The sequence below is a fragment of the Anabrus simplex genome, chromosome 3 (genome assembly GCF_040414725.1).
Source record: "Anabrus simplex isolate iqAnaSimp1 chromosome 3, ASM4041472v1, whole genome shotgun sequence".
NCBI lineage: Eukaryota > Metazoa > Arthropoda > Insecta > Orthoptera > Tettigoniidae > Anabrus > Anabrus simplex.
Window position 1 is genome coordinate 95,067,184 of NC_090267.1, and position 19,562 is coordinate 95,086,745.

Sequence of the window (19,562 nt, forward strand, 5' to 3'; positions counted from 1 at the left end):
CCTTCAATAAATTCCAAGAGTCATGCAGCTTGCTCCTCCTATCTGTCGAAAGGATTGCATAAGTAAAGGGGCCATAGCTTTCTGTTCATTCTCTTCTGAATATTCTTGAAGTACAGTACAGAACATTGTTACCCTCTACTGTACTGCTCAGCATTCCATGAGTAAATTTTTCTTCTTCTTACTGAATAAATTTGCCAATAATCACAAAAAAATTGTTTTAAATATTACATGTTCTTCTCTTTTGCTTTCAGGTGTTCGTCGTCCTCGCCGTCTTGGCCGTCGCCTCAGCCCAGTACGTCTACAACTACAACTACCCCTACGCCTACTCTGCTGGTGTCTACCCCGCCGTTAAAGCCTACTCAACCTACGGCTATGCTCCTTCTTACGCCCCATACTACGCCAGAAACTACGCTTACCTCGTATAAAACTTGCTATGGTAAAATTATTATTATTGTTATTATTATTATTAATATTATTATTGTTGTTATTATTAAAGTCCCAAACAACCTAGTTAATGGAGGGGTGAACAAAGATGGCAGTGAAATTACACTTGAGGTAGTGGAGAGGATGGTAAATAAATTACAGTGTTATAAAGCAATAGGAATAATGAAATTAGACTTGGTGGGAAAGTAGGGATAAAATGGCTTCATAGAGAAAACGGAATTTGACTGAAGTACCTTAGGATTGAGCGTTAGCAATAATAGCACCTGTTTATAAGCAAGGGAACATGTAGGATAGTATTTCTTTTATCAGCGTATCAGGAAAGGATTTACAAGCATTTTAGAAATGAGGAGGGTCTGATCAATTGTGGAGAGTAAGTTGGATGAAAACCAGTGTGGTTTCAGACCACAGAAGGGCTATCAGGACCAGATTTTCAGTATGCGTCAAGTAATTGAACAATGCTGGAGACAGGAATATATAGTCATGTTTTTGTTAAGTAGATACGGATAAAGCATACGACGGAGTACCAAAGGAAAAGTTGTTGGTCATACCGATTAATCACAGGATTAGTGGTAAGATATTTGCAAGCAATGAAAATCGGGCGACAATGAGGATTGATGGTAGAACGAGTTCTTGGTGCAAAATAGTTAAAAGCACTATAGCCGTACCTTATAATTATAAAATATTAACATTACACGAATTGCCCATGCAACATTCTATACGTGTTGACTGTATCCTAATATAAAGCTACAGTTTCTGGAGTAAATAAGACATACGCTTCCTTTGGTGTGTCATAAATCAAAGGCTATTTAAGTACAGTACAAGAACATGTTGAAATCAAATGTATGATGTCATTTCAAGATGATATTATTTAAAGTTTTTCAATTTCTGTTGTTAAGAAAATCACTTCTTTTCTTTTTCAGATTCTTCCCTTCTACTTCTTCTTGCAGTTCGGATTTCGTCATGATCTCTACCACCAGACTTATTCTAAATTCTGTCAAAATTTAGCAGTACTTTATTTTCCTTTCTAAATAAAAAAACATAAAAACTATTTATTTGCATATTTTGTTAATCACTCCAATCCTGTCCCCAAACATTTCACTCCTGCAGTAATAGAATGAGATTCACCAGCATATTATGCGGTATTGCCGAGGTAACTCTGTGAATTGAGATGGTGTTTGTCGTGATGGTGATTGTTGTTTAAATGTGAAAAACAACAAGATTATTATTTTACGAGGAACCTATTCCCTGTAAAGTCGCAAGTGCTATGTTGCTAACAATGGAAGCACCACATTTCGTCCTCCTAGCAGTTTTGGACTTGCAGAAATTCGGGAATATTATGGACAATACTAGAAATTGGTATATACGTATATTAATGATAAATTCTCCACTTACGGGCAAGTTATAATGAAACTGTTATAACGTAAGGTAGTCAACATTTGACATAAACACTAAAAAAAACTGAACTACCAAAAATGTGTTCGTAAATTCGTCCTCCACCAAATTTATGAAAAGTACAATTAATTTTAGTATATTTTTCTTTTCTAACCGTACCAAACACTTTCCCTATAATGAATTACTTGAAGGCCATTTATGTAAAAAGTTTTCTCGGTATTCTTTTTAACATAGTTTTTCAGCGTTGCTCGTGGTATGTTAAATGCTTTATTTGCTCGTTTGTAACCCATTATCTTGTCCGTCACTGCCTTAATAGTCGTTTTCATACCCTCCTTATCCCAACTGCTTGCGATTTCCCCTCTGAAAATAACAATAAACTTAATAAATATCAAATAAAATGAAGGGGGATGAAATTACGAACATTCCCTGATTTATTATAATGGCCGCTACAGTAACTCATGCTAACCACCTTACTGTTGCGATTACGCATCAGGAACTACACCACACGACTGAAATGCAGTCCACTATTTCATACACATATGAGTGCTCACTCTAGGAATAACATGCTCTTAATTTGAATGCTGCACTGACTCAGCTCAGCATGAAAAAATAATCTACCTATTACATGGAAACGAAACGTGGTACACACAACCAACTCTCACAGCAAGACAACGGGATGAGGCTACTCGTGTGCGCTCGACTAAACCGTGCAAATTAGAAATCCCTAGGGGGACGAAATTAGGTGCAGGGACGGAATTTGGCCCCCTTGACTCATAGTCTGCATGTGCAATATTGGGAAATAAAATACCTTGTCCACAGGAGAATAATGAATATTTGGAAATATAATTGAGCGGTGCGACAACCATATGCCTGTAACAAGATAGGGGCCACACTTCACAAAGTGGGCGTCATCAGAGGTCACAGAATGATGAAATACTTTAAACTTTTACCATGAGCAGTGATTGAAGAACTTAAAAAACACATTCACTTTATCTGAATCCTTGAGGACGATAATATGCGCAACCACTCCTGAAAAACACACTTTGAATTACAGCGCTGTACAGATATGATTGGCCCGAGCATTTTACCAAACCGAAGGAATTCGCTTTTATTTAGGTAGAGTGGACATTTATAATCACTGCAGTGAATTGTCCTTCATTAGCTGCTTATGATGAAAGTTAAAAGTCTACTTTGATGATTTTGTGAGCTGTGGCAATAACTCATCTATTCTATATATCATCTTCCGATTCAGAGGCAGATGTTTTTCACACCACTCAAAGTAAAATTTTCATTGTTCTCCTTTGGACAAAGTTTAACCATTAGCAGCTAATATTATGCATACGAACTAGACGTTGCAACCGGGCTGATCAGCTCAGACGGTAGAGCGCTATCTCACTTCAATGGAATTTGAAGTTGCACAAATACGTCAGCTTCGTATCGGGAGATTTAATAGCACATAAAATAATTCCTGGGTTCCTTTGCGTCTCCGAAAACCATAAAAATACGGTAGTTAGTGGGACGTAAAACTAATAACATTATATTCTATTAACTAGACATGTGTGGCGTTTTCAACAATATCAACAACATTTGTGCTTTGCCATCGTTTATATTTGAAGCTTCGACGGTCTGTAAACTACTATTTCGTTCTTAGTCTGCGTTGACCCGTATTCTTGTTTACAGGATGGCACAAAGTGAACTAACACCCTCTCCCACTTTTCGCCAGTACTATAGTTATAACTAGGGCCCGGATGTTCTTGCATTAATAGGTTAGAATGCAAGCTTACTCGTGAGTTTTACAAGTTTATTCTAACCTGGTTAACAATCCTGTTATGAGGTTTGCAAAATCATTAGAGGCTCGGCCCCTTAGAACACCCTGAAAGTTATATTACTCTCGTTACATTACGGAAGAACGGACTAGACACCACATCCTACTCGACAAATTAGTTTGCATTCTAACCTATTACCGGTAATGCATCAACATCCGGGCTGTAGTTATAACTGAATGACTGATATGGACAGTTATTTTATCTAGTGGTTTAAGAGTCCAGAAAATCGGTATGAAGACCGGTCGCTTTCGTTACACAGCTGAATTCTGCGCTATTTCCTAGCAGATATTTTGTTGAGATAATCACGTTCTTGAAGGCATCATCCACAGTTAATCGCAACTCTTGTAATGTATGATACGGCTTCCTTCGGACACTCTTCTTGGTAATTTTCTCCACTGTTTTCGTGATGTACAGGCCGTACTGTACAAAGAGCGCCACGCCCATCAGCTGATCTACAGTATTAGGGAGGCTAAACGACTGTTATGAATTGTAATTGAGAATGTAATACATAATGATTGAGGGCATCCTTTGGATAATTGTGGCTGTTGAAAGACAGACCTTTAGTTTTATTTTTTGCTAGGGGCTTTACGTCGCACCGACACAGATAGGTCTTATGGCGACGATGGGAAAGGAAAGGCCTAGGAGTTGGAAGGAAGCGGCCGTGGCCTTAATTAAGGTACAGCCCCAGCATTTGCCTGGTGTGAAAATGGGAAACCACGGAAAACCATCTTCAGGGCTGCCGATAGTGGGATTCGAACCTACTATCTCCCGGATGCAAGCTCACAGCCGCGCGCCTCTACGCGCCCGGTCCTTTAGTTTTAAGTATATGCATGCCTATTCTCTGTATTTTTCATTTCTGGATTTTCGTAAACAGCTGTTTTTGAGATAATGAAACCTCGTAGTTTAAGGTTAGGTATGTTGTTTTTACGTTGTGAGTAATGAAAATTCAAGGGACGTAATTCTTCTCGTGGAATTTATTCAGTGAATTGTTATTTCATAGCACGTTTTTGTGGAAATGTGGAGTGTTGCAAAGGTATATAAATCATCACAATACCAAGAAGATGTATGCACCACGACGAAAATCGAACTACACAAGCGACTATAGCAATATTCTCATTTCCTTCGAATGAGGGCAGGAGAAATATATGGAAGACGAAAGTCCTAACCGGAAATATAACAATTACGAGTTTCACTCATTTTTCTGTGCTGATGGTGAGTTCTACTATTGACTTTCTTCTTCTTATAGGTATAGATTTATAGCAATGCGTTTTATTGTTGATTCACAACAGTAGTGACGACTAAGGGGGGCAGTCACCCCCCCAATTTGTAGAGAAAGCATTACATTTTTATTCCATTTTAGCCAGCTGAAACTAGGAATTATAGGAATTATTAAGAATAATTTGTGCAAATTTTTTATTATAAACAAAATTATAATCGAAATACCGCGCAAAATGTTGTTCGCCGCGGTTAACCGATTTGTATAGTGCCACAGCAAGTAGTGGAGACTTCGCAAATGTTATGAGGAAGGGTAACAGGGGTATATATTTTGCCAAGGTCGTGGACACTGAGGTATGATTCACCTGCTTGCCGCGTGCATTCGTCAGTCTGGCAGTATCTTCAAAATTTTCTGTTAGTTTCTTAGAGTCTAGTCAGATACTAAATGATTTTTAATATTATAATTACGCCGTACTTCTATTTAATTATAATACGTGTGTAATATTGTTTCTTTGGTGAAAGTTTTATTGTGTAGTACTGATCAAAATCTCAAAAAAGTATTATTGGCGCACTTCAGTTAGTAAACCGTCAAACCTTACATTTCTGTCGAAATTCGGACAAAGAGCATCAAAAACTTACAATTTTGTAGCTTTTTGTTCAGTTTTGATGTGTATAACCACCCGGCTTTCTGTTGTCTGTATATTATTTGCCCCCACCCCCACCCCCACTTCTAATTCCCAATCGCCGCTACTGGTTCACAAAAAGTATAAAAGTAACCCAGATGATTAGTAACGTAGTGAAATCTACATTTGTGTTATTTCTTGGATTAGATAATATTGAGAATGTGCGAAGTAAAAGCAAAACCCAGTATAAAATGTAGAAATAAATGCAATTTATAAAATCCAACCTTCCTGGGTTATACAGGCATTGTATCTGGTAACCTCCTTCTGGCAAACGCGAGTGAGTTCTACCACTGTAATGTTTCTTATTTCATTCGTAATGTTTTCTTTCAGCTCCTCCAATGTGTGAGGATTTGTTGGATACACTTTTTCTTTCAGTTTATCCTACAAGTAAAAATCACACACTGTTAGATCTGGAGAAGGGAGGGAACTATACCAGCACTGATCACTCTGTCTGCAAAAAAATCCGAGATTGCAAGAAGGGAATCTTCTGCTGTATGAGCAGGGGCTGAATCTTGTTGAAATCACCCACGCGATTTTTCTTCCTCTGTTAAATGATGGAAGAATGGAATCAAAATGTCATCTTGGTACCTCTCTCCATTTACTGCTGTCTCGAAAAAAGAGGCCCAATTATTCATCTTGCACTAACAGCACACCAATTCCTCTCATAATGAGGGACTTGATAAAAACCATTAGGATTTTGTGCACACCAATAGGAAGAGTTATGGCTGTTCACACGACCATCGAACCAGAACTTTTAGATACGAAAATACGGTGTTGCAATGATAAATGTCTCACCCTGTTAAGAGCTGAGATTCAGACTGGCGACTGATACTTGCCAGGTCGAACACGTGCGGGTTGTTTTCAAGGTTAAGAGCTATACGGGCACCTCCCATACCTCAGTTGCCGTAGCCCGAGTACAAACACCGTGAGGTCGGTCCGGGTTTATAAGAGAGACCCTGTATTTCTTGTGCTTCATCATGGTCGAACGAGGTGACGTTTTCCGAGAGAGTTTGTGAGAGGAGTTCTGCATTGATACCTCAACAGCGTCGCATGATTCCCTCCTCGTTGACGTGCTACCTCGCTCTCACACTTCTCGTTACAAATCCACGTTTCTCCGACCCAACACTTCATCCACCGACGCAACGTAACTGAACTCGACTTAGATTAAACTTCATCGCGACAATTGCATACAAATTGAAAGGTGCCTCTTTCGTCCACCAATACAACCAAGAAGCAACACTTTATTATTCAGTTAATTTTCCAGTGTGTTTGGTAGCACTATTTACTACTTTTATGTTATAACTAGGCCTCGGAAGTTGAAAACCTATAAATTACCTAAAAACGACCTTTAAAAACATATAAAAATACCCAAAAAAAGGACCTAAAACTGGTAAAAAGGACGTAAGAATGTGATCCAAATTCATTCATAATTTTAGTTTAATGTATCCACAAAGACGCACATGAGATGCTGTCAGTTGGTACAATTTTTATTCACATATATTTAAAAATTAAACACAAACACATAACCTTAATCACTGCTATCACAACAAAACACTCACGTCACAAGCCGCCATTTTAAAAACAACTGCCTGACACTTCAACACGGAGATTACAACCTTGAAACACAGTTAAAACAGTTGGCTACCGACTGCCTACATCGGCATGTCAGTTAACCACAACACGTGTTCATCAGTGAAACTCCTAAACAATAACTCGTCAACCAATAATTATCTGACCAACAACTCCTTTACCAATCACTCCCTTGTCGTCGTCAAGATCGTCTCCTTATATATATCCTGGCTAGGCTTCCAGAAAGATACGTTACAAGAAATACCTTCTCGAAAACTTTAGAGTGCTCAATACATAGATCATAATGTATTATAATGTACAGAATATTCTCTATCGTTCTCGTCTACCTATACCATTCTGGAAGTTTTAGTGTGTTTCATAATTATGGATTACATGTTATATGTACAGGTAAGAATGAATTATAATATTAATTTACAGGTATTTACATTAACTGAATTTATATAACTATTTATGTACAGCACATGTATCATGACATAACCTCACAAACAATGCAATCGTATCATAATAACAATACAAATACTAACTGGATGTAACAGCTCATAGCCATAATAATAATAATAATAATAATAATAATAATAATAATAATAATCATAATAATAATTCGAGCTCGATACTTGGATTAATTTCCCATGGGTGAGAAAATATTGATTTCAAGTTATAACCGTTTATCGCACTTACGTCAAGTTTTAATGACATATTTAATGAAGGAATATAATGTTTAAAAGTGGAAATTGCTGGTGGTATGCAACGTACAGTGCAAAATAACATGAGTGAATTACTTCTTCTTTCAGATATATTATGTATAGCCTATTTACATTAACATGGTTTAAAAACTTCGATTTTGTTGAAAAAGTACTTGAAGAATTTAGAATGAACATTTTTCCACCTAGAATGAATTCAGCGAACCCGCAATGGATATCCTGGAGAAATAAATTTAAATTAGTATAACTGCAATATATCACAATAGTCGTCTCCAAGTTCTTAGGTTATGAGTGTCTTTCAGACAGCATGTTGCGAAACATGGAGAAACTTCTCTCAACATCAGCGGATGTTAAGGGTTCATACTTGAAGCAAGTGAGATGTTCCTCTTCAAATACACCCACATCAAAATGGTCTCCTTTCAATACTTTACTTGTCTTGCCCATATTTTGACACCCGTTGTTGTTTTTCAAGCACTAATTTTATTTTTTCATTCCATTTGATATAAAACACTTGTTGTGATAAATCGGACATATATTTAGTATTTAGTAGAGAAAAGAGGTTGAAAAAGTGATGGATGAACTGATGATAATTCGAATTGATAACAAGAAGTAAAAATGTATTCTAAAGAAGGTGAATTTGGAAAAAAAAATCTAACAAAATGTGAAACAAGGACCAGTAAGTCAAACAACGCTGAATAAGGCAAAGAAGGACAAATAAAACCCACCATTTTCTGGCCTATAATGACCCAGAATGAACATATGTTGGGACTCGTCCTCGGACACTCGACGAAAAAAGGATTCTTCCTCAACTTCCGAGCACTTTTAAACTAATTAAGTTATTTGTAAATCAATTAATGAGATTCAATGTTACCGTTTCAGTCAACTTAGTATGCAGGTTCTCCTCGTGCCTCTTCAGCTACGTGTTTCTTCGAATAATATGCTAATTGATACATGAATGAATATCGATCTCTCTGCTGCTTCCACAAATTTTATACAAAACTCTTGTTCTGATAATACGGACATGTTGACTGGGGATTTCGAGACCACAACACAAATGAGCCAGTTATCAGCAAAAAAATTAGTGCAATCGGACTAGACAAAAGAGTGACTGGATGGGATGCTATATATCTATAGAACTCAGAAAATTAGAGTAGATGAAGTATTATTTGATCATGTAATCGTTAAGAGGGTAACTTCTCAATACAGTATTATTATTATTATTATTGGAGCTGTACGTTTTTCTTATGTAAATGATATGAGTAAAGAACTGGAATCAGAGATAACGCTGTTTTCGGATGATGTTATACTGTGTAGAGTAAAATTGTGAGCGACTGCAGAAAAGCCTCGACAATGTTATGTGATAGATAGCAGATGGTAAACGGGTGGAGAAGTCACGTTATGAGTTTCTCTTCGTTTTAATTACTGGCTTGATGGGGGTGAAAATTCCTCATGGGAATTACTCCAAGTCCTTAGCTGTTGATATAAGGAAATATCGTCATTGGGGTAATGGCATAAGTTGGATTGTAAATAAAGGTCTCAGATCTCTTAATTTAGTTATGAGGATATTTAGGAGGTTGTGGTACCAGAATTAGAGTATGGTTCGGGTGTATGACACCCTCACAAGGATTACTTGATTCTAGAACTGGAAAAATTCAAAGAAAAGCAGCTCGATTTGTACTGGGTGATTCCCAACAAAAGAGCAGTGTTACGAAAATGTTACAAACTTGGGGCTGGCACGACTTGAGTGAAAGATGAGCTGCTCGATTAAGTGACATATTCCGAGCTCAAGAAGTTAATATAAAGAACCACCTAATCGATACTTTTTTGTTTTGCCTCAGGCAAAATTGAATATATATTAACACTTACAGAACATGTTTCGACCACTTAGTGGTCATCTTCAGCTGTATAAAGGAAAAACTAAGATGAAAAAAACATTAGTATAATAAGCACAAGTGATACTCTTAGGTGTTGTTGTTCTTTGAGTCATCAGTCCATAGACTGGTTTGATGCAGCTCTCCAAGCACCCTATCCTGTGCTAACCTTTTCATTTCTACGTAACTATTGCATCCTACATCTGCTCTAATCTGCTTGTCATATTCATACCTTGGTCTACCCCTACCGTTCTTACCACCTACACTTCCTTCAAAAACCAACTGAACAAGTCCTGGGTGTCTTAAGATGTGTCCTATCATTCTATCTCTTCTTCTCGTCAAATTTAGCCAAATAGATCTCCTCTCACCAATTCGATTCAGTATCTCTTCATTCGTGATTCGATCTATCCATCTAACCTTCAGCATTCTTCTGTAACACCACATTTCAAAAGCTTCTATTCTCTTTCTTTCTGAGCTAGTTACCGTCCATGTTTCACTTCCATATAATGCCACGCTCCACACGAACGTCTTCAAAAACATCTTTCTAATTCCGATATCAATATTTGAAGTGAGCAAATTTCTTTTCTTAAGAAAGCTCTTCCTTGCTTGTGCTAGTCTGCATTTTATGTCCTCCTTACTTCTGCCATCGTTAGTTATTTTACTACCCAAGTAACAATATTCATCTACTTCCTTTAAGACTTCATTCCCTAATCTAATATTTCCTGCATCACCTGCCTTCGTTCGACTGGACTCCATTACTTTTGTTTTGGACTTATTTATTTTCATCTTGTACTCCTTACCCAAGACTTCATCCATACCATGCAGCAACTTCTCGAGATCTTCTGCAGTTATAATGAAAAAAATTGCTGTGTTGACTGTTTGGTAAAAGTTCCTTGGTGACTCCTTTGTTACAAAATGGCGGTCACCTGATCAGGACATCTTGCCTCTCGTTCTTATTTGGGAAAGATGTTTATTCTGCGCTGTCCAGATGGTCTGTCTTTGAGCGCGACATAGTGTAGTAGCGATGTGACACAGTCTGACAGTTCGTGCAATACTCTGGAGAGAAGGGAGGTAGAGTTCTGTCGTCATCTAATATATCAAGTGAGGGAGGAAGAAGATTAGGCTGTGCTTCTGAGATGTCGTGTTTGATCATATCTCTTGTCCGTCTTGTCTGTTTCCTGTCTACCCATTCCAAGTATTTACTAATATGCTCGTATAAGATTTTTTTTGCTCGTTGTTTTCGTTAAGATTCTGTTCACCGTTTTCTAATTTATCAAGAACGATGTGGATGTTTTCCAGGTTGTTCATTATTAGACTTCCTTAATTGATCATACAGATGATTTGAAGGTCGTGTCTGATATTAGTGAATTTTTGGTTAGTCTCTTTCATATGAGTTCCCATGGCAGAGAATCTTCTATATTTTTCTGCATTGACGTGTTCTTAATATCTAATTAAGAAGTTCCTTCCCTATTGTACCACCTAAGTTTTTTTACACTGAGTACACGTTAGCTTATAAATGCTAGATTCCTGGAATTCGTCATCCTTAAGTTTATTAGCTTTGTTATGATTAAAGAACCTATGTTTCGTGTTGTTGTTGGTAGAGAAAGCTACTTTGGTGTTGTGTTTCTCGAATAAGTTGGTGATCTCATAAATCCTCGGGTTATTAAAGATAAATTTGACATATCTCTTTCCCTTCTCTGATTGCTGTTTAAGTTTAATTTGTTGTTGATATTTGCATTTAGTAATGATTTTATTGATGAATTTCAACCTAAAACCGTTATGCAGGGCTTGTTGACGAATGAAAGATAGTTCCTTCTTTCTGTCTGTTTCTGTTAGTGGTATTTCAAAGGCTCTGTTGACGAAACTATAGTAAGCAGATTTCTTTTGTGAGATGATATGTAAAGAATTGCACTTGATTGTGGTCGGTGTAAAGGTGGGTTTCCTGTATATTTTAAAACTGGAAATGGTTGTATTTCCGAATTGTTTGGATATCTAGAAAATTAAGTATGCCTTTCTCTTCTTCTTCAGCTGTAAATTTTATCGCAGAAACACAGCCTAATCTTCTTCCTCCCTCACTTGATATATTAGATGACGACAGAACTCTACCTCCCTTCTCTCCAGAGTATTGCACGAACTGTCAGACTGTGTCACATCGCTACTACACTTTGTCGCGCTCAAAGACAGACCATCTGGACAGCACAGAATAAACATATTTTCCAAATAAGAACGAGAGGCAAGATGTCCTGATCAGGTGACCGCCATTTTGTAACAAAGGAGTCACCAAAGCACTTTTATCAAACAGTCAACACAGCATTTTTTTTTCATTATAACCTAAGAGTATCACTTGTGCTTATTATCCTAATGTTTTTCATCTTAGTTTTTTCTTTATACAGCTAAAGGTGACCACTAAGTGGTCGAAACATGTTCTGTAAGTGTTAATATATATTCAATTTTGCCTGAGGCAAAAAAGAAAGTATCCATTAGGTGGTTCTTTATATTAACTTCTTGATTATACTCATCGATACGGTCATGAAATGGCCGACTTGTAATATTCCGAGCTCTCAGTGGAGAGATGGCGTGGAATGACATGAGTAAACCAATAAGTTTGAGTGGTGTTTTTAAAAGTAGGAAAGATGGGATTCAAGAGGAGAAACTGTGGCACATATTCGTTTGTAGAAAGAGGAGATCGGGAGATGTTCGATAAATTTCGAAAAATGATTTAAGAAAGGACTAGGTAACAACTTATTGGCAATCTACCACCTGGACTACTGCCCTAAATACAGATCAGTGGTGACTGATTGACTGATTGATAGCATGAAGGTTGCCTTGAAAGTGACACGTACAGTTGGGTCATGGATGGTCATGCAACAAGTGCATCCAGGTGGAGGCAGGCAATGGGCAATGGTATGAATGTAAATGGGATGAAAAGTCAAGTTGTAAGTTTCATAAAGAGGAAAAGTCCTCTCAGTTTTAATTATTGTGTTGATGAGGTGATAGTGCCTCACGGGGAACACTATAGGTACCTAGATGTTAATACAAGGAATGATCTTCATTGGGATAATCAGATAACGAAGTAATTAAGAAAGGTTACAGATCTCTTCACATGGTTATGAGAGTATTTAGGGGTTGTAGTAAGCATGTAAAGGAGAGGGCGTATAAGTCCCTGGTAAGACCGCAGTTAGAGTATGGCTCCAGTGTATGGGACCCTCGCCAGGACTACTTGTTACGAAAACTGGAAAAAAATTCAAAGGATTTCCTACAAAGGAATTGTGTAACTAAAATGTTGATAATTTTGGGATGGGAGGACTTGGGAGTAAGGAGACTAGATGCTCGAATATGTGGTATGTTTTGAGCTGTCAGTGGAGAGATGGCGTGGAGTGACATCAGTAGAATAATAAGCTTGAGCGGAGCTTTTAAAAGCAGGAAAGATCATAATATGAAGATAAATCTGGAAAGATTGAGGTGCATATTAATTTATAAGATGAGGAGTAACGGATTGGAGTAAATCATCAAGAGAAATGTTCGATACATTTTTAAGCTCGCTGAAAATATTTTTAAAAAGCTAGGTAAACAATTACAAATAAATGTAAATAGCCTATGAGGTAAAAAAACAGGTAGGGAATTTGCCACCTGGGCGAACGCCCTAAATGCAGATCGTGGAGGATTGATTGATGACTGAATGAGTTGCAGTCGCACTGGTAGGCGCCGTTCATTTCAAACACAGGTGTCCAACGGATGTGTAATTTAAAGATGACGGCGGAGGAGGTGCCTTACTCCCTCGAACAACGTAAATGCTCACTGCAGGGCTAAAAACATGATTAATAGGGCCTGGATATTGATGATGTATTAAATGCCGAAAATGACCTTAAGATTCTCAAAAATGACCTACAGAAAAAGAGAACGGAAATGACCCAAAAATTATTAAATATATACTTATCCAAAATAATACACATGTGCATTGTTGACTCTACCTTTAAATCGCAATGAAGTGAATACAATTAGTAAGTGAAATCAAGTAAATGTTTTAACTCTTAGGTCCTTCAGTGTGCCGAAACTAATTTTGAGTAACAAATGTATAAACTAACTGAAAAAGGAAAAATATATAACAGTATTATACTTGAAAAAAATTAATTAAAATAGAATGACAAGTTTCGTTCTTGAAAGAACATCATCGGGTTCTATCAAATCACACTCAAATATTTAGAAATATATAAACATTTATGTTTATTTCTGTTTAAATAATCAGAAACTTGAAATCTGGAATTTATGGTAATGAAGTCTTCTTTTCTTTCCAGCCAAGCATTCAAGAACGTAGTCCAGATACATTTTTCAAATATGCTGCAATCGCACACTAATCCTCTCATATCTGTGCGAAACTACTTAAGGAGTTCAAAATAATACTTCAGCTTCAAATTACCAGTCAATCAAAATAGAGCTATTTTTCTTTCGCCCGTTAAACTAAAAATAGTTTCTAACAAACAATTTTCATAAATAGTGCCCCTGGTTTATATAACTTATAACACAAAATATATTCAAAAATGAAAAACATAACTCTCCTGACTTGCCCCTGCATAACATCTTCAGAGGGGGAAAAGTTGCAAATGGATCCCAACTGCCACGTGGAACATGGTCCAGACTGAACAGGATCAGGACAGGTCATGGAAGGTGCAGGAAATCTCTCTACAAGTGGAACTTCGTACCATCTCCAGAATGTGACTGTGGAGCCCCTCGCCAGACTATTCCCCACAGTGTAAGCGAGTGTCAACTTCGGGCTTATCCAGGTTGATTGGAAGACTTCCTATCACCAACAGCGAAAGCACTACAGTGGATTGAAAAGTTGGACATTCAGAAATAACAGATAACACTAATGCCTGAAGTGAATCAATGTTTTTGTTATTGTGTATATATTGTATATTATGTATATAATGTCCTTGCCATACGCTGCTAATAATAATAATAACTTGAAATGAAGGGTCTGATGCAAAAGTGAACCAATTAGAAAATTATAAACACAGAATTCAAAAATGAAATCCTGTCCAGACATATCTGTAAACTTAAAGGTAACAAGAATAATGTGCAGATTGTATATGTTTAATGGGAGGTTTCCAATTATACTTACCTTCATTTTCTTAAACCAATTCAAATGATGATATTGATAAATGTATAGTTGGTTCACTATGGCATCAGACACTCCGATTTTGAAAAGAACACGGTGCACAGAATTTATGTAACATTTATAGAACTACTTTAAACCCAGAGCATAACGCAATTTTTCACGTTTGCGCAAATCATCTTGCCTTACTTTTGAAAACTCAACTTGAACTTCATTATTACAAAAATGTTTGATTGGTTTCTAGATGGAAACTCTTCACTGTCATTATTTTATAATAACCATAAAATAAATTGGGTAATAATTGGAATGTAGTTTAAAACAAGGCTAACAGCTAAACACATTTTTTCAACTCCGTAAAGAAATCGGGGACTTATTAACTACGTGTATACATATTCATGGTGGAGATTTCTTGAGAGTTCTTCGTCAACTAACAGCTCTGTACATGAAGAAAGAACCTTCGAATTAAATTATACATATCTATCTGTATGATATGATTACCCGTTACTAATTTGAGATTGACGAGCAGGCTATATTTTTAGTTTCGAAGTGTTAGCAGAAATTTGAAAAAAGAACCTAAGCTTCATTTTTCGATTTCTCGCCTCAAGGACTTTTTAATGCGGTATTTGCTCCTTTTGAAGGTCAATTTGCAGTAAATCGTGATCATGGGGACTGACCTCAGAACCTGTTCTACGTATGGTGAAGGAGGTTCGCATATATAAAGTGAAGTACACGGTGGTTAGGTTATCATTGTACAAGAATCGAGCAGAAGCAACGCTGACTTAGACAAGCAATATGCTAAAACTTGTAAGTCACAAAATTGTCTTCTGTATTAACTTACATAAACATTTCAGAGAAAAACATCTATTTACTGTTTAAGTACAATTTGATTGTCTAGACTCGGAAGCATATATTCACGATGCTCAAACAGATTAGATATCAGTAACAACTGAGAGATTTACCGATATTATACATTGACTTTCGTACTAATTTGTAGGAATACGATTTAAAGTATGGACCATGATTATTGTTGCAACGATTAATTTTGATCAATTAATACTAGAGTTCAGTACCCACACTTATCTGCAGTGTTTACACATACATGTGAAAAGTTTTACTTTCTGAAATGTCAAAAGATTTAATCGGCATAGCTTTTTTTATCTTGAAGACTTACTAAAATGTCCATCAAATGTTTAGAAATAGATGTGAAATTTACTATTTTACAATATTAAATGCCTACTAAAATGTACAAATAATATATTATGTTTACAGACGTCAGACAAAAATTTAAAAAACTTAACGATACATGACCGGCCCCGTGGTATAGGGGTAGCGTGCTTGCCTCTTACCCGGAGGCCCCGGGTTCGATTCCCGGTCAGGTCAGGGACTTTTACCTGGACCTGAGGGCTGGTTCGAGGTCCACTCAGCCTACGTGATTAGAATTGAGGAGCTATCTGACGGTGAGATAGCGGCCCCGGTCTAGAAAGCCAAGAATAACGGTCGAGGGGATTCGTCGCGCTGACCGCATGACACCTCGTAATCTGCAGGCCTTCAGGCTGAGCAGCGGTCACTTGGTAGGCCAAGGCTCTTCAAGGGCTATAGTGCCATGGGTTTTTTAACGATACATGACTCATCCCTGAGAAAAACCAGATAAGTATTTTTTCCGTTTTTATTTTTTATTTTTGTAATAACCTGCTAAAGTCAATGCTCTCTAACATTTGACATTGACAAGGTAACTCATTTCGTCATAATATTGAAGAAATAGCCTACTTTTATTTCCAGATTATTCAAGAACTCAAAACAGTCCCCGGTAAGAACCAGATAAGTTGAGTTATCTTGTTAATATTCTGAATATTGTTAATAAAAGAGGCTTCAAACAGATAAGTCAGTTAGGTGTAATATATTTTGTATGGTTATTGTGGACGTGGACAGCCCTCCTGGTGGCCATGATGGTTAAGGCTGACACCGAGGTTAGCCGGTTCGAGTCCCGTTGGTCGAAAAAATATTCACCATCAGAATGTTGGCCTCAGTATGTTGGCCGGCAGGGTAGAGGAGGTGGTGTTATACAATTTCTAATCACTAGATTGCATGCCAAAAGCCTGGATAAAATTCCAAACCTCTCCGCAGTGCTCATATGGAGTGAGGGCATATGACACTGTTGATGGTGATACGTCAGTCAGATGGGGACGTTAAGCCTTGAGCAGACCCCTTGGTGCTATTCGATAGGAGTAGGCTGTGTGCCGGCACCGGGTTTCACCCTCTCTCTACTATCATATATCACGTCATTCATTTCATCTCATTAACTCCTCTGATAAGTTTGACGTCAGGAAGGGCATCCGGTCATAAAAACCCGCCACGACAGATTCATCTCACCTAATACCCGGACAAGGGTTGGACAAACAACATTGTGGACGTGGGCATTATCATCTTGTAAATAAGTGTAGATAAGTGATTTACACATCTACTTCTGTTAAAAAAAAAAAATCTTACTTGTAGAACAAATCAGTTTCATTCATGATCCAAAGCTGTTACTTCACTTTTTGACAAAATACAACCAAAACCATTATTTAAAATGCTGTTCCTTGAAACTCTGAATAGTTTGACAACATTTGATGAATTGGTGATTGTGTATTGTTTAAGAAACCAAAAACAAAAAATGCTTCCCATGAGAACATTAATTTTTTTGACTTTACTTGTTATTCCTTGGGATGAGTGATATTAACGATATGCCAGAAGTGTTAAATTTTGCAAATTTATTAATATAAAACCGAATGATATTCCATATATTCTAAACTCCTTTTTAAAATATCTAACAAACACGTTACTTGAGAAAAAAGGAGAATTGAAAATTGCTCCTAAAAGTATACAAACTAACACAATCGCAAGCGTCTTATTCAAGTAATTATGTATGAAAGCATTTGACGCGTTCAAGTTTTGGCCATATTATTAAATAGCTCTGGATCATTCTATTTCAGGAATTTTTTAGTTAAACATCTGTGAACTGGACGTTCGAGTAGACATACCATTTTCTTCCGGAAAATTGCTCCATCACTGGATGTTGTGATAATTTGGAAAGTTTTTTTCAGTCAATCGGCTAGAACACAACAAAATTTTGAGATATAAAAATGAAATAAAAATACACTTATTACGCACAGAATGATACATTTCATCTAGGAAAGTTGGCATAATCAGGTTAATCAAAACAGAGCAATTAAAAATGGAAAAAAAATTCACGTATTATATCTAGATGTATTATGTATGAATTATACACCACTTAATTTGCTAGGAAATAAAATCATATTAAGTTGTTGTAGATTATGAGTGTACTAGTGCCTTTTTATGTGTATTAACAAATCTGAAGATATCCGGTAGATTGGACAGAATATGTCGTTCTGTTGTTAATAACTTTCAAAATAATTATAGTGCTCAAATATCCAGTGATTCTCAGTCTTCTATCACCTGCATGAAAGACAAACATAATCTACACGCATTGGCCTCAAACATTAGGAAATTAATCTTATCCAGCATCTTGCATATCCCTTTTAGTTGGGTAAAATTTCTTGCTGGAACTGTTGGAAATGAGAGAGTGGACATGTTGGCAAGATCCTCAAATCGATGGGATGCAGATTTTAGCTTCTCCACGTGTCCCGAATCTCATGAGAAGAAGAAGATATCTAGAAGTAAAATGGAAGAGAGTTGGAACTCTTTATGGACAAACAGCATGAAATGACACGTCACGCGGGAGTTGTTCTTTCCAACCGTTCATCAACGTTTAACTTCAAAATCCTTCGAACTCACTTGTATACTCGCACAGTTCATTACCGGACATGGTAAATTTAGAAGTTATTTTCAACGGTTTAAAACCTCCACCAGAAGAATACCTTTGTAAATACCAATCAGAATAAATAGTTGCTCATTTAATTTTCTCTTGTCCACTGCACACTATAAAAAAGAACAATCTGTTAGGGCACCTCAGTTACTGAAATGTTAAGTTTTCCGCGCCAGTTTCTGATATATTTGTGAAAAGGTGCTGCACTTCAGCTTTCATCTGTTTCTTAGAAAATGTGTTAATAATAATAATAATAATAATAATAATAATAATAATAATAATAATAATAATAATAATAATAATAATAATAATAATAATAATTTTCTTCCATCTTAACCTTTCATTTGTATATTAAACAGGGTTCGATTGGATAGAAAGCTTTTCACTTTCTCATCATTAACAATTCCACAACGAAAACCCCAGTATTTTGGGTAGGCCTATAAAATACGCTTTGATTAAAGCGGGATGAAAAAAGGCAACAAAATCTCTATTAATTTACATAGTTTCAACTGATGTCATTACGAGAAAAACGTATTTTGAGATAGGTTATTGAGAATACAGTGTTCTGTAGAGGAAAACTTTATTTTACTGGTACTTATGTGATTTTCTTTTTACAAGTTGCTTTACGTCGCACCGACACAGATAGGTCTTATGGCGACGATGGGAGAGGAAAGGCCAAGGAGTGGGAGGGAATCAATAATGTTATTCGGTTAACGTCCCACTAACTACTTTTATGTCTTTCGGAGACGCCGAGGTGCCGGAATTTAGTCCCTCAGTTATTTTACGTGCCAGTAAATCTACGGACAAGAGGCTGACATATTTTAACACCTTCAAATACCACCGGACTGAGGCAGAATCGAACCTGCCAAGTTGGGGTCAGAAGGCCAGCGACTCAGCAGTC

At 36.9% G+C, this 19,562-nt stretch overlaps 1 long non-coding RNA gene across 1 annotated transcript in view; it reads left to right on the top strand.

The window, feature by feature from the left end:
- The first annotated feature begins 15,598 nt into the window (after positions 1-15,598).
- LOC136866021 (uncharacterized) overlaps positions 15,599-19,562 on the top strand; it is a 35,076-nt gene continuing 31,112 nt past the window's right edge. The window contains exon 1 of the long non-coding RNA XR_010859477.2: positions 15,599-15,639. This is a non-coding gene — a long non-coding RNA (uncharacterized lncRNA). The remainder of the gene's footprint in view (positions 15,640-19,562) is intronic.